We start from the raw sequence: 12,612 nt of genomic DNA, 5'->3' as shown, positions 1-12,612 counted from the left end.
AGCTCAAAAACCCCAGGAACCATAATGTAGGTTACCAATAATCTAGAAAGTGTTATTTGTTTGCTTGTAGGTCATAAGAGGATCAGAGTCTATGAAGCAGAGACATAATGTTCCTTAAATCACCACCACAATAAAATATACACAATTCCAAGTCATTCTTATTTTCAAGTAGAAATTTAAATGGACACTTACAAACAATAAATTTAGAAACACAGTGATCGAAATGTTTTGTAGATTTATAGTTAAAAACAACCCAGACAACACCCCCCCGCCCCTCCCCGCCAAAAAAAATCCACCTACAAGGATTTTAAAAACATTTTATTCCAGTTCCATATGCTGTTTCTCTGAAATGTATACGACCCAAGGGTTTGGGCCCCAAAGCCAAAGTATACTTTCCCTCCTCTATTGGATCTGTAGGTTCCTCAGATCTGCAAAGTCCACGGTGAGCACTCTGCTTTTGCTGTCTGGGCCGGTCTGCTATAGTCAGAAATCTGTGGACAGGTGGTGCATGAGCTAGAGGAGAAGGCTGAGGTCCTTCCTTCTATTGGCTGCACCAGAGAGTCAACAAGAAGACTTCAGTCATCAGCAGGAGCGCCATGGCTACATGGACCAATCAGATGGAATTGCTTGTGCAAATAGTAGCTTGTGTCATCATAGTACTGATGGAATTGATTAAACTGATCGGTTATTTTAAGATTACATAGAAAAATAGGAATAAATGATAGGTAGATCAAGAGTAAAGGGACTGCAGTCATCAGTATGTCTCAAAATGAAAATGTAAAAATGCACCCTGGTTACCAAATATTGTATCCTTTAAGGAGCCTGAGGACTGAAAATTTAAAACTCATGCTTCTATCCCTTATAAAGAAATATTTTCTAAATTCTTAGGTTTGATGGTGGCAACTAGATCGCCAACTAGAAATGAGGATTTTTAAATCTGATGAATGTCTTTTTATTTTCCTGAATTATTTTTCTGTTGATAGGAAAAGTCTTTCAGAACTATAAATTTGCATCACAGTTAGTGCATGTTTAATAATTCGTGTTTTTTTTTTTAAAGAATAACATTTAAACATATAATTTTGGTCCTGGCCAGGTAGTTCAGTTAATTGGAGTATCATCCTGATACACCAAGGTTTTGGGTTCCATCTCCAGTCAAAGCTCATACAAGAATCAACCAATGAATGCATAAATAAATGAGACGGCAAATCAATGTTTCTCCCTCTCTCTCTTCCTCCCTCTCTCCCCAAAAATAAATAAATAAAATTAACATTTTTTTTTTAAATTTCAGAGAGGAAGGGAGAGGGATGAGAGAGAATCATTGATTGGCTGCCTCTTGCGTACCCCACCCTGGGGATTGAACCTGTAACCCAGACATGTGCCCCAACCAGGAATTGAACCATGACGTCCTGGTTCATAGGTGCTTCACTCAACCACTGAGCTACGTTGGCTGGGCAAGAATAAGATATATATATATATATTTTTAGAATTGGGGCTGCACCAGAAAATCCACACTGAAATGGTCTCCACATCTATGCGTAATATTAGCTAATCTCCATCTGCTGAGCTGTAAAGGCTTCTCTCCTGGAAAACAAAAGCCGTCTCTGACTAAAGGTTGAGTTGAGTCATAGAACCAGTTATACAGCGGGTGCTCCAGTCTTTCGCATTTTTCTCCCAAACAGGAAAGGGTTTGCACCTAAACGATTTGATGTGGTTTTTATAAAGTTGCATGGGCTCCTGTCTTGGAGAGAGGTGGATTGTTTTAGGAAGGGAGACAGGATGAGATAGCCAACTGAATGCACTGCACGACTTTTGGGGAACAAGACATTTCATTCAGTTACTGTTTTGAAGTCTATTGGAAAATTGATTTCTACTGGAAAATTTTTTCTGAGGAGGGGAGGAGAGGCCTGTAAGAAGTTATGTAAGGCCCAACCGGTGTGGCTCAGTGGTTGAGTGTTGACCTATGAACCGGGAGGTCAGGGTTCCATTCCCGGCCAGGGTACATGCCCCGTGTGGGGCGTGCAGGAAGCAGCCTATCAATGATTCTCTCTCATCATTGATGTTTCTATCTTTCTCTCCCTTTTCCTTTTTCTCTGAAACCAATACAAATATATATTTTTTTTAAAAAGAAAGAATGTATGTGGGTGCGCCCAAACCAACATGGCTTAAGAAAGGACCATTTTCAAAAGACCATCTCATGACGTTTAATGGGTTGGGGTTTAACAATTCTGCAAGGCTTACTATCAAAACCTTGTTTGTTTTGCCTTTTGTTTTCTTTTGGCCAGCTCAACTTGACTAATAATGAACAACCCCATTCATGAGGCCAAAGAGCGTGTTTTTCAGCCTCCACGCTGTGGGTCTGGACAAGAACTGCAACAAGGAAAAACAGTGTTGCTCAGTAATGTTTTAAGCCCAGTTGATCAACAAGATTCAAGGAGGTATACAGTTTTGGGGACCTTGTGACTAAAGCTCTGCTATCCAGGTTTTAATCTGGAGGGAGTGTAGTTTATTAAAAATGCTCGAAAATGAAGTATTCCATACAAGGTCTAGCTTCATCCATACAGCAATAGCAATGGTTGGAACAATAAGTTGACGCTTATTCGAGTTTCTGATTCAATCATGTATTTTTTCTCCTTTTTTTGGTTTATTTTCCAGTTTTATCGAGATATAATTGACACACAGTACCATATGTAAGTGAGGGTGTACAGCGTGATGACTTGATGTACATATATTACAAATGATCACCACAGTAGGTTTAGTTAACATCCATTACCTTATGTGCTTATAAAATAAAATGTTTTTCCTTGTGATGAGTACTTCTAGAATTTACTCTGAGCAACTATCAAACATACCGTACAGCAATGTTAACTGTAGTCATCATATTACACATTCCATCCCCAGTAATTATTTATCTTATAACTGGAAATTTGTACCTTCTGCCCACCTTAGACCATATTTTTAACTCTTTCCAGTCTGCCATTTAGCCATTGGAAAGAATAAGGAAGAAAGCATATTCTTCAAACCACATGATTTTTTAAATAGCTTGTTATTTTATTGTCTTATGAAATAATCAATAACTTTTTAAAAAAGGGTTTCAGCAACATGTAATTAAACAAATCTTACATTTAACAAGTGAAACTATTCCTGCATTCCTTTCCTTCTCTAAAAAGTGTTGCGTTTAAGTAGCTGCCTTTAAAGAGTTATCTTTAAACAGCAATGTGTTTTAAAAATCCCAGATACCTTTCCTTTTTGTATAAAGAGGTAAAACCCTTTTACTAGTTCATAAAAACTGGCTTTGGGGGGAGATAAGTCATATTTTCCTGTACATAAGTGCCAAATTAAGATCTGTGGTGGGCTTTTAAAAGAGAAAAAAATAAAACAGGCCCTGGCAAGTTTTAAAACGTATATATATTTCTGGACAATGACTGCTTAAAATGACACAAGATTTCTGGAAGGCCTCAGATGCAAGCAGTCGGTGAGGTTACACATGGAAGATAGTAACAATTACAATTCAAAATGCAGTGTTGTGTGTGTGTTTTTTAAGTAGTTTTAGAAATCACAGTCCTCCCAAGCCTTATTCAGTCTAGTTTCCTGTCTAGACATGCAAATTGAACTGAAGAGTTGAAGCAGTTATTCAGATAATTCAAAGGAAAAAAAATTTCCTCACTGAAGAAAGAAGATTGGAGAAGCCTGAACTACGTGCGTTGTTTATCCTCTCTGATCAAGTCACCAGGTAATTGAACTTCACCCTGAGAGTTTGAAGAGAACTATAGGATTTGAGTCAGGAACAAATTTCACGGACATTTCTTTTTTTCTTTTTCTTCCTATGCACTCAACCTCAATGAAATGCATGTAAATTAAAGGAAGAGAAAGTAACTCTTGGAAAAATCCTCTTTCACGAAAATCTAGTTATTTTTCTGAGGGATAGACAAATGTAGTAATGAATCCCCTCTCCCCCAAAAAAGTTTTCTCAAGACTAACTTTCTAAGTACCTTTCTTTTTTCAGATGAGATGACAAATTTAACAGAAGATAAAAGAAATTCACTAAGCTGTCAGCTGGATATGATGCCCTATGGTTCTGTTCACATGGTATTTGTATATTCTTGTGAGTTACACAATTTAAATAAAGGAATTGCTACCAGTGTGTCTAGTACACATGAAGGTAATTGATAGATGCTAAAATAACAGCCAAGCTATGAAATTATAAAGGTTCAAAATTTCTAAAGTAATTACATCGATCCAGTCAGCTAAAAATACATGATCTTTAAAAAATATTTTTTAAAACCAATGATGAATATATTTTTATAGTTTTAAAGTAAATATTCACATTGAACTGCAAATTTCTAGATAAAAATGGGGTACATTAATAGCCAATGAATTATATCATATATTCAAATTAAAACAAAATTTGAAAATCATTCATGCCAGAAATTACTACTGCCACAGTCTGCAATATGTCCCATTAGAAAATTAGAAGCACAATATTTAAACCAGGATTAGTTAAATGAATATAAAAAAGAAGCTTATTATTTATCTTACTTGTTCTTCAAATATAGACTTGTGGAATATATTAAACAGAATCACATTAATTTTATTATTGCTTTTTAAAAAAGGTTCAGGTACACACACAATTTAAAAGACAGCTTTACAAACAAAAATATTATCCAAACAGTGTTTCCAAATATCAGAATGAAATGGCTGGTATCAGTTTACAAAAAACCTAAACTCTGTGGAGCTAGATAGCAGAAGTATAAAGAGAAAACAAAACCAAAATTTAAAATTTTTCTAAATTAACCTTTAGGATCTTTCATTACAGCTTGATAATATTTAAAGATTTTTTCAAGATGGCATAATTCAATATTTTAAACTCTTAACATAAAGCTTTTATAAAGCCTGTGGCAAAATACTGCTTTTAATCCTTACATACTAAGCTGATGGTTACTGTTTAAAATGATGTGATTATACCTTTTTTGACTTAATATATTTTCAGAATTAAAGTAAAAATAGATAATTCTAAGACAATCTGAAAAACTAAATTTTATTACCAAAGAATCAATTTGGCAATTGATTTATAGTTCAGAAAAAAAGAAGATATGAATAAAATTTTTTTTTTAGGAATCACATCTTATAAATATGTTGTAAGCATGCAAGAAACTTTACCACATATTTATGTGAACCTTATTTTAAAAGAAACAACAAAATTAGAAAAAGGGGATGTTATTTCTACAAATTATTTTGTTTAAATTTTGCCAAGCAGGAACATTTTGATGAAGGCAAATTGATAACTATAGAAGTTCATTGTCAATTTAGTCCTAAAATCTGTCCTTAATAATTCAAAAAGCATTAAAAAGACCAAAACAAACAACTTTTGAGTAAGAATTAACATATTTTAAAAACAAATATAATTCTTTTGTGAAATGGGGAGACTAATACTTATTACAGAAGGAAATTTTGAAAAAGTAATTCTTTATTTTCTCCCATAAGGAATCATTGGCAATTTCTAAATTTTAGTATGAATTATTTCTAATTTCTAATTTATAAATAGTTTTACTTAAGAATAAAATTATTGTAAATATTTAAAACTTTTCTTATGCTTTTTAGGACAGCTTAAATTCTTGGTATTTGCAATACTAATACTTGAAAGACTAAAATAAAAATGAGCTTATTTCATTAGTTAAAAGTTTAATTTCCAGGAAAAGCAAGGAATTATTAAGAAAATATTAATTGCTTAAGATTTAGGAAATTTAAATATTTGAAAAAGTTAATTGAAAAAACTATTATATCTATTTGTAAAACAATGGAAATATATACATTCTGGATAGAAATCTATTTAAAAACATTTGCTAAAAAACTAAAAGCAATTTTAACAAAATATAAAAATTTAAAAATTACTTTAGTTAAACTCTTTCCAGATTTGTAAAGCAGAATAACAAAATTTTAGTTTGAATGGCAAGTATTTAAATAAGTTGACATTTTATTACTCTGATTTTTTGTACCTTTTAGTTGTAGGATAAACCTTCCATTTACCTCAATGTTTTAATAAATTTTAAAGATAGAGTATACATTCTAGAACTAGTCACATATTTTTTTATTGGTTTTTAAATTCATATAAAATCATGTACTTTTGTTTTACATGCAAACACATAAACTAGTAACATGAAACAGAAACTATATAGCATATTGAAATTTTCTTGCATTTTATTTTTTAAAGTTGCTAAAAATAATTTCAGAAAAAATATTGTCTTAGTTTTATCTGAGACGTATAAGTAACGTTTTCAAAGGAAAACAATCTTTTTAAAATTTTCCATTTTGCCAACTTTTAGACTTAAAAGAAAGACCTGCAGCAGATTACAATTTTGATGTAAAATGTAACTCAAAACATGGTTTATAATTATAGCTTACTAAACTAATTATTTGCATTGATATAGGAATAAATGTTCTATGTTCTATGTGATACACATAATAATAATATTAATAAAGGCTATTACATAGAAACTACCATAGAAAGAATCAATACAGAGGGAAATTTTAATACAGTTTTAGAATCTTCCAATCCATGGCTAATCAGTTACATTTACTTTACAGTACTTTAGTTTAGGAATTAATGAATTTCACAGCTTTGAAAGTTAAGGAGGGATGGCTTGGTTTGAGAGGGTACAAAATGTGAATATGACTCAGTTCTAGCTACGTGATACTTACAAACATTCAGTTGTCAGCTCCCCAGGCAGCAGAGCCCTCTGCAGATTTCTGGTTTTCATATAGATAGACTGTCATTATAAAAGCACAGTAATTGTTTTTATAGAAACTATATAGATCTATACCAACATTAAGAGAAATTTAAGGATAAACCCTATTATCTCCTGAATTTGCTATCTAAATGTATAAGTATTAGTCCTTAATTTAAAAAAAATTTAACTCGACTATAATAAGCTGCATTTAAGAAAAAAATTTCTGAGTTAAAATAAAACGATATAATTTAACAAAATATTCACAGTAATATTAAATAAGAGCCACAAATAAAAACTAAAGTGGCATGTTACTATTTTATTACTATTTACATATTATGCATTTTCTAAATATTTTTCAACATTTAAAAATTGTGATATTATATTTGTTAGAATGTAATTTTTCATTAACTTTTTAAAATTTCATAGTATTAAAAAAATCTACATTCTGGTCTCTTCAAGTAGTTGCCGAAATTACTAAAAACCTAACAAGTAAATTGTGTTTATTTCTAAAATATATTTTCAGGTATTCTAAATGCTATTCTTTTCTTTAGATTTTGATTGAAAAATTCTGTTGTAATACTAACCTTTAAAATATGTATCATGATAAGGAATAAATCTTGAAGTTTTGATCTTGCCTAATTTAAAAATATTATCTATATTTTTAAAGTATTATTAGAAAAAGTTGAAAAGCACTGGCAAAATTTTCCTTTTGCTAATTTAATGTAAATAGTAATAATGTTTTATAACTCAATATTGGTCCAGGAGTTTTTTATCTTCAGGGCATTATTATTATTATTATTTTTTTACAAAATGCCATATAAAAATATAATGATAATTTAAAATGTTTGCAACATGCCACGTAGAATAAATATCACAAAGTAATAATTTAAAAAAATGACTAGGGAAATTAGACCCCATCTCAAATGAAACTTGCTTTTCTCTTGTAAACAAAAATTTTCCTTTCCCCTTTTTTGTCAGCTTACCAGGTCTCGTTTTTACAGTGATATCCCATTTTGCTGAAGTACTTTCTGTTTGAAACTTACCCCAAATAAAAAAGATATAAGCATTCTCAATGACATCGTTGTCGGTTAGTGCTTAGAAACTACCAACTACGTCCCTTTTGCTATCCAAATGGTACCAAAAAACACGCTCCCCACAACAGCAACAAAGCAAACCTTGTGGCCTTGATCACTTTTCACTGTCACTATTGACTAGAATTTTAAAAGCATTTTTAATCCTCAAGATTTGTTAGGCATTCAGATGAGCAGTAGCTCACAACCTACAGATAGAAATCAGCTCCCGGAAACATGTTGCTCAAATACAGGGTGGGGCAAAAGTAGGCTTACAGTTGTGAGTCCGCAGAACACAGATTTTATTCTCGTTATTCTTTATTAATTATTGTATTCTTTTCCATATGAACAGCTGTAAACCTACTTTTGCCACACCTGTAGAAGTGCCAATAAAAGTGGACAAGAAGACCACTTTGCCCCTAAGCAAATTTTCAGGTTGCTCTGACTTAAAAACAAATTTGGGTGGGTTAGAGCTAGTTTTCAGAGCTGTGTCAACTTTCTAAATTTTGTTTTCTTTTTTTAAAAAATATATTTATTGATTGATTTCAGAGAGGAAGGGCAAGGGAGAGGGAGAGAGAGATAGAAATATCAATGATGAGAGAGAATCATTGATCCACTGCCTCCTGCACACCCCCTACTGGGGATCGAGCCCACAACCCAGGCATGTGCCCTTGGCGGGAATCGAACCTGGGACCCTTCAGTCCGCAGGCTGACGCTCACTGAGCCAAGCCGGCTAGGGCTAAATTTTGTTTTCTTAACCGGCATTATAGCCATGGCCAGAAAAATGAATGACTGTATGGAAGCATACATACACATATATTCTTTTGGCTTTATATAGCCTCTAAATAATTTTCAAACAAGTAGTGTTGGCTTTTGCAACATTATTTGACTGGCTTAACCAGAAGTATTATGGGTATTTAATGTGAGCATTTAAGAATGTCACTCAGCTTTACTGATAATCCATACCATTAATCTCACCCCACATTTCACCCAGGGTCTGAGCCTATGTTTATAATTGATACTTGGCCAAACGTGTACCCATCCCTAACCTATTTGTTTTCTATGTTGATGGATTTGGATGTTGTTTTAGCCAGGGTTCTTTTTCTAAGGAAATGTGGATGGGAATGGGATGCCGGGGGGGGGGGGGTGGAGAAGCATTTTTATTCCTCTCTGTCCACAAACCTGGAAAAATTAGCTAACTGCCATGTCTGATCAAGCCTATTTGTAATCCCTTTGCATTGAACAAATTATCCAGACTTCTTGACAAAATATAATAGTTTTTATAATATTACAATTTTCCAAATAAGCTGTGTCAAGTGATTCCAATGGGGTCTTGTAACCTCTTGGTATTTAAGTTGTGGTCACCTGTGGTATTTTTGTTCGTTAATGAGTAAGTCTGGTTCATTATTTCTAAATATAACTTGAGAAAGTTACTACTATATTTTTGTTTGTTCAATTTATAGTATTTGTTCAATTTTCTCTGTTCCTAAGCTTTAAATATATTGGGCGATCCTAACCAACAGAGATATTGTGTCTTTAGTCTAGAAGAGATCAATGGTAGGTAGACGGTTCAAAGCCCGTGGTGGTCCCATTCATTGAGTTTATCGAGCCTGCCTGGTGATGTTTCCTCCTCAGGTACCACGTCTCTCCAGGTCTCCGTGGAAGGACCTTCCGCCTCAGCCATGGGCTGGATAGGCTTTAGAACCAGTTTCATTTGGTGCATTTCTAGGGGCTGCAGCTTCTTTTTCTGTATTGAATTGATCGCCTTTTGGCATCCTCCAAAGACAATCCTCAGTCTTTTCCTTTAGTCACCAAAACTTTTCAGAAAAATCAATAAATAACTTAGTTTCCCTCCCCTCACCATTCTCCAAAAAAAAAAAAAAAAAAAAAAAAAAAAGGCCTTTAAAGCAAGAAAAAAAATGGCAAATATAAGCAGTAAAGAGTGCCAAGCAGCTATGGTGATCCAAAAAAGCAGAAACCCATCACTGCCGTGACATGGGCTGCACAGCCACTCAGACATGTGCTGATGGACAGACAGGCTCCTTGCCCATGTCAGCATCGCCACGGATGCCTTCCTGCCCTTATTCAATGGGATGCTACAGGGAACAACATTTTTCTTCTTCTGAAAAGTTGTCAGAAAGTACAGTTCTTACTCTTCTAGTTTTTGGTAGCTGTTCCCTATCAAGTCCATAGCTTTTTATTTGGGAGTTTATTTTTTCTTCTTCTTCTTTTTTTTGGAGCTCCTTGCCATCTATTTAAGAAGGTAAGCAGTTCAGCAAGCCGTGTGGCCTTGGTGAGTCATTTTACCTCTCTTGTCTTCATCTGTAGGGCGAATACATTCAATTAGATGATCTCCAAGAACCTTTCCAACTTGAAAAGCCAGTGTTTCTATTACCAGGCATGTAGGGGTAACCAACATGCATTTATCAGGTAAGTGATGCTGGCATTCTGCTTTGTACACAGTTGAATGCCTGTAAAGGATGGCATAAGGCAGAACTGCTTGTACTGTAAACTTAACTTAGAAAAAAAAAAAACTCTTAGAGGAAAAACAACTTTTTCCTGTGGGGCATTTAAAGTTCTATAGTGTGTGTGTGTGTGTGTGTGTGTGTTTATTTTGAAGTTGCTTGGTTTCTGCTTTCCCAAGCTGTCCTCCCTACATAAGTAATCGTATCAAATTTCTACACATATGTTTTTGTGAATGTACATCTGCACATGTTGGCGTGTCTTTTAGAATGAGGATCTTAAGGGGGTGGCATATAGCTGAGTGTTGATGGGGCATGCCTCATTGAATTCTGATAATATCTGTGAATATTATCTACTTCATACTTTTGTTATCGTATCCTTATTAAGAAAGAAAAAAGCAACATAAAAAGCATAATATGATATGCTTTGATTACAATGGAAAGAGGAGGTGTCTCTATCTTTTGAAAAACAAAAATTTGTATTTCTTTAACTAGTTCAGTCATGTGTAAACCAATAAAAATAACAATTTAAAAATAATAACATAGCACATATTTTTAAGGTTGCTTTGTGGATTCAGGGAGGAGGAGAAGATATGAAAGGTAAAGATGAAGAAATGATGTTGTTGAGCTGTCCCACCATAAATGGCATGAAATTAAAAAGCCTTAGGGACAGCTTCACGTGTTAGAGTTTGCAAATCCTTGACCACCTTCCCTTATTCGCATCAGTTTTTGAGAGACTCATATATAGGAGACTTGGTCATCTCCAGAAAAACACGTAGCTTACAGATGAAACTGAAAATATGATCTTAGTTAGGTTATCTATTTTCTCTGTTCTTCTGATTATTTCATATAAAACGACAGGAGAGACCTTTCACCCTGGTCTTTATGACTGAGCACGACTTAAAATTTATGTCAGGGCAACTTCCCGTCTCTTTCCACACCCCCAAAATACCTCTTTACTTCTTTTTTAAATGTTTATTGAATTTATTGGGGTGACATTGGTTAATAAAATTATATAGGTTTTCAGGTGTGCAGTTCTACAGTGCATCACTTGTATATTGTACTATGTGCTGACCACCCAAAGTCAAGTCTCCTTCCATCACCATTTATCCCCCCTTTCACCTTATTTACCTACTTCAACAGGATTACCAGATTCCTCTGGTAATCACCATACTGTTGTCTGTGTCTATAAGGTTGTTTGCTTCATCCTTCCCTTTTTCACCCAACCCCCCAAATCTCCTCCCCTCTGACTGATGTCAGTCTGTTCTCTGTATCTATAAAGTCTGTTTCTATTTTGTTAGCTTATTTGTTCACCAGATTCCACATATAAGTGAAATCATATGGTACTTTTCTTTCTCTGACTGGCTTATTTTACTTAGCAAGATATTCTCTAAGTCCATCCCTGCTGTCCCAAAAGGTAAGATTTTTCTTTTTTACGGCTGAGTAGTATTCCATTCTGTGAATGTATCACTCATTATTTTTTATGCACTCATCTACTGGTGGACGCTTGGACTACTTGGCTATTGTTAATAATGCTGCCATGAACATAGTGGTGCATATATTATTTCGAATTAGTGTTTGGGATTTCTTTGGCTATATTCTAAGAAGTGGGATTGCTGGGTTATAATGCAGTTCCATTTTTAATTTTTGAGGTAACTCCATACCGTTTTCCACAATGGCTGCACCAATCTGCATTCCCACTAACAGTGCATGAGGGTTCTCTTTTCTCCAGATCCTCACCAACACTTGTTTGTTGATTTATTGATGATAGAAATTCCAAGAGGCGTGATGTGCTATCTCATTGTGGTTTTAATTTGTATTTCTCTGATGATTAGTGACATTGAGCATGTTTCAATGTCTTTTGTTTCAATATGTTTCAGTATGTATGTCCTCTTTGGAGAATTGTCTATTCAGGTGCTTTGCCCATTTTTTATTTGAAAAAATTTTTTTTTTGGTGTTGAGTTGTATAAGATCTTTATACATTTTTAATATTAACCTCTTATCATTGGCAACATGTTCTCCCCATCAGTGGATTTTCTTTTAATTTTGTTGATGGTTTCTTTGCTGTGCAAACACTTTTAAGTTTGATGTAGTCCAACTTGTTTATTTATCTTTTGTTTCTCTTACCCAAGGAGATATATCAGAAAAAATGATGCTACGAGAAATGTCTGAACTTTTACTGCCTATGTTTTCTTCTAGGAATTTTATGGTTTTGAGGTTAACATTTAAGTCTTTAATCCATTTTGAGTTTATTCTTATGTATGGTGTAAAAGGTGGTCTCGTTTCATTTTTTTGCATGTATCTGTCCAATTTTCCCAGCATCATTTACTGAATAGACTATCTTTACCCCATTGT

This window comes from Myotis myotis, unplaced genomic scaffold (genome assembly GCF_014108235.1).
Source record: "Myotis myotis isolate mMyoMyo1 unplaced genomic scaffold, mMyoMyo1.p scaffold_m19_p_10, whole genome shotgun sequence".
NCBI lineage: Eukaryota > Metazoa > Chordata > Mammalia > Chiroptera > Vespertilionidae > Myotis > Myotis myotis.
This window is presented reverse-complemented; position numbering follows the sequence as displayed.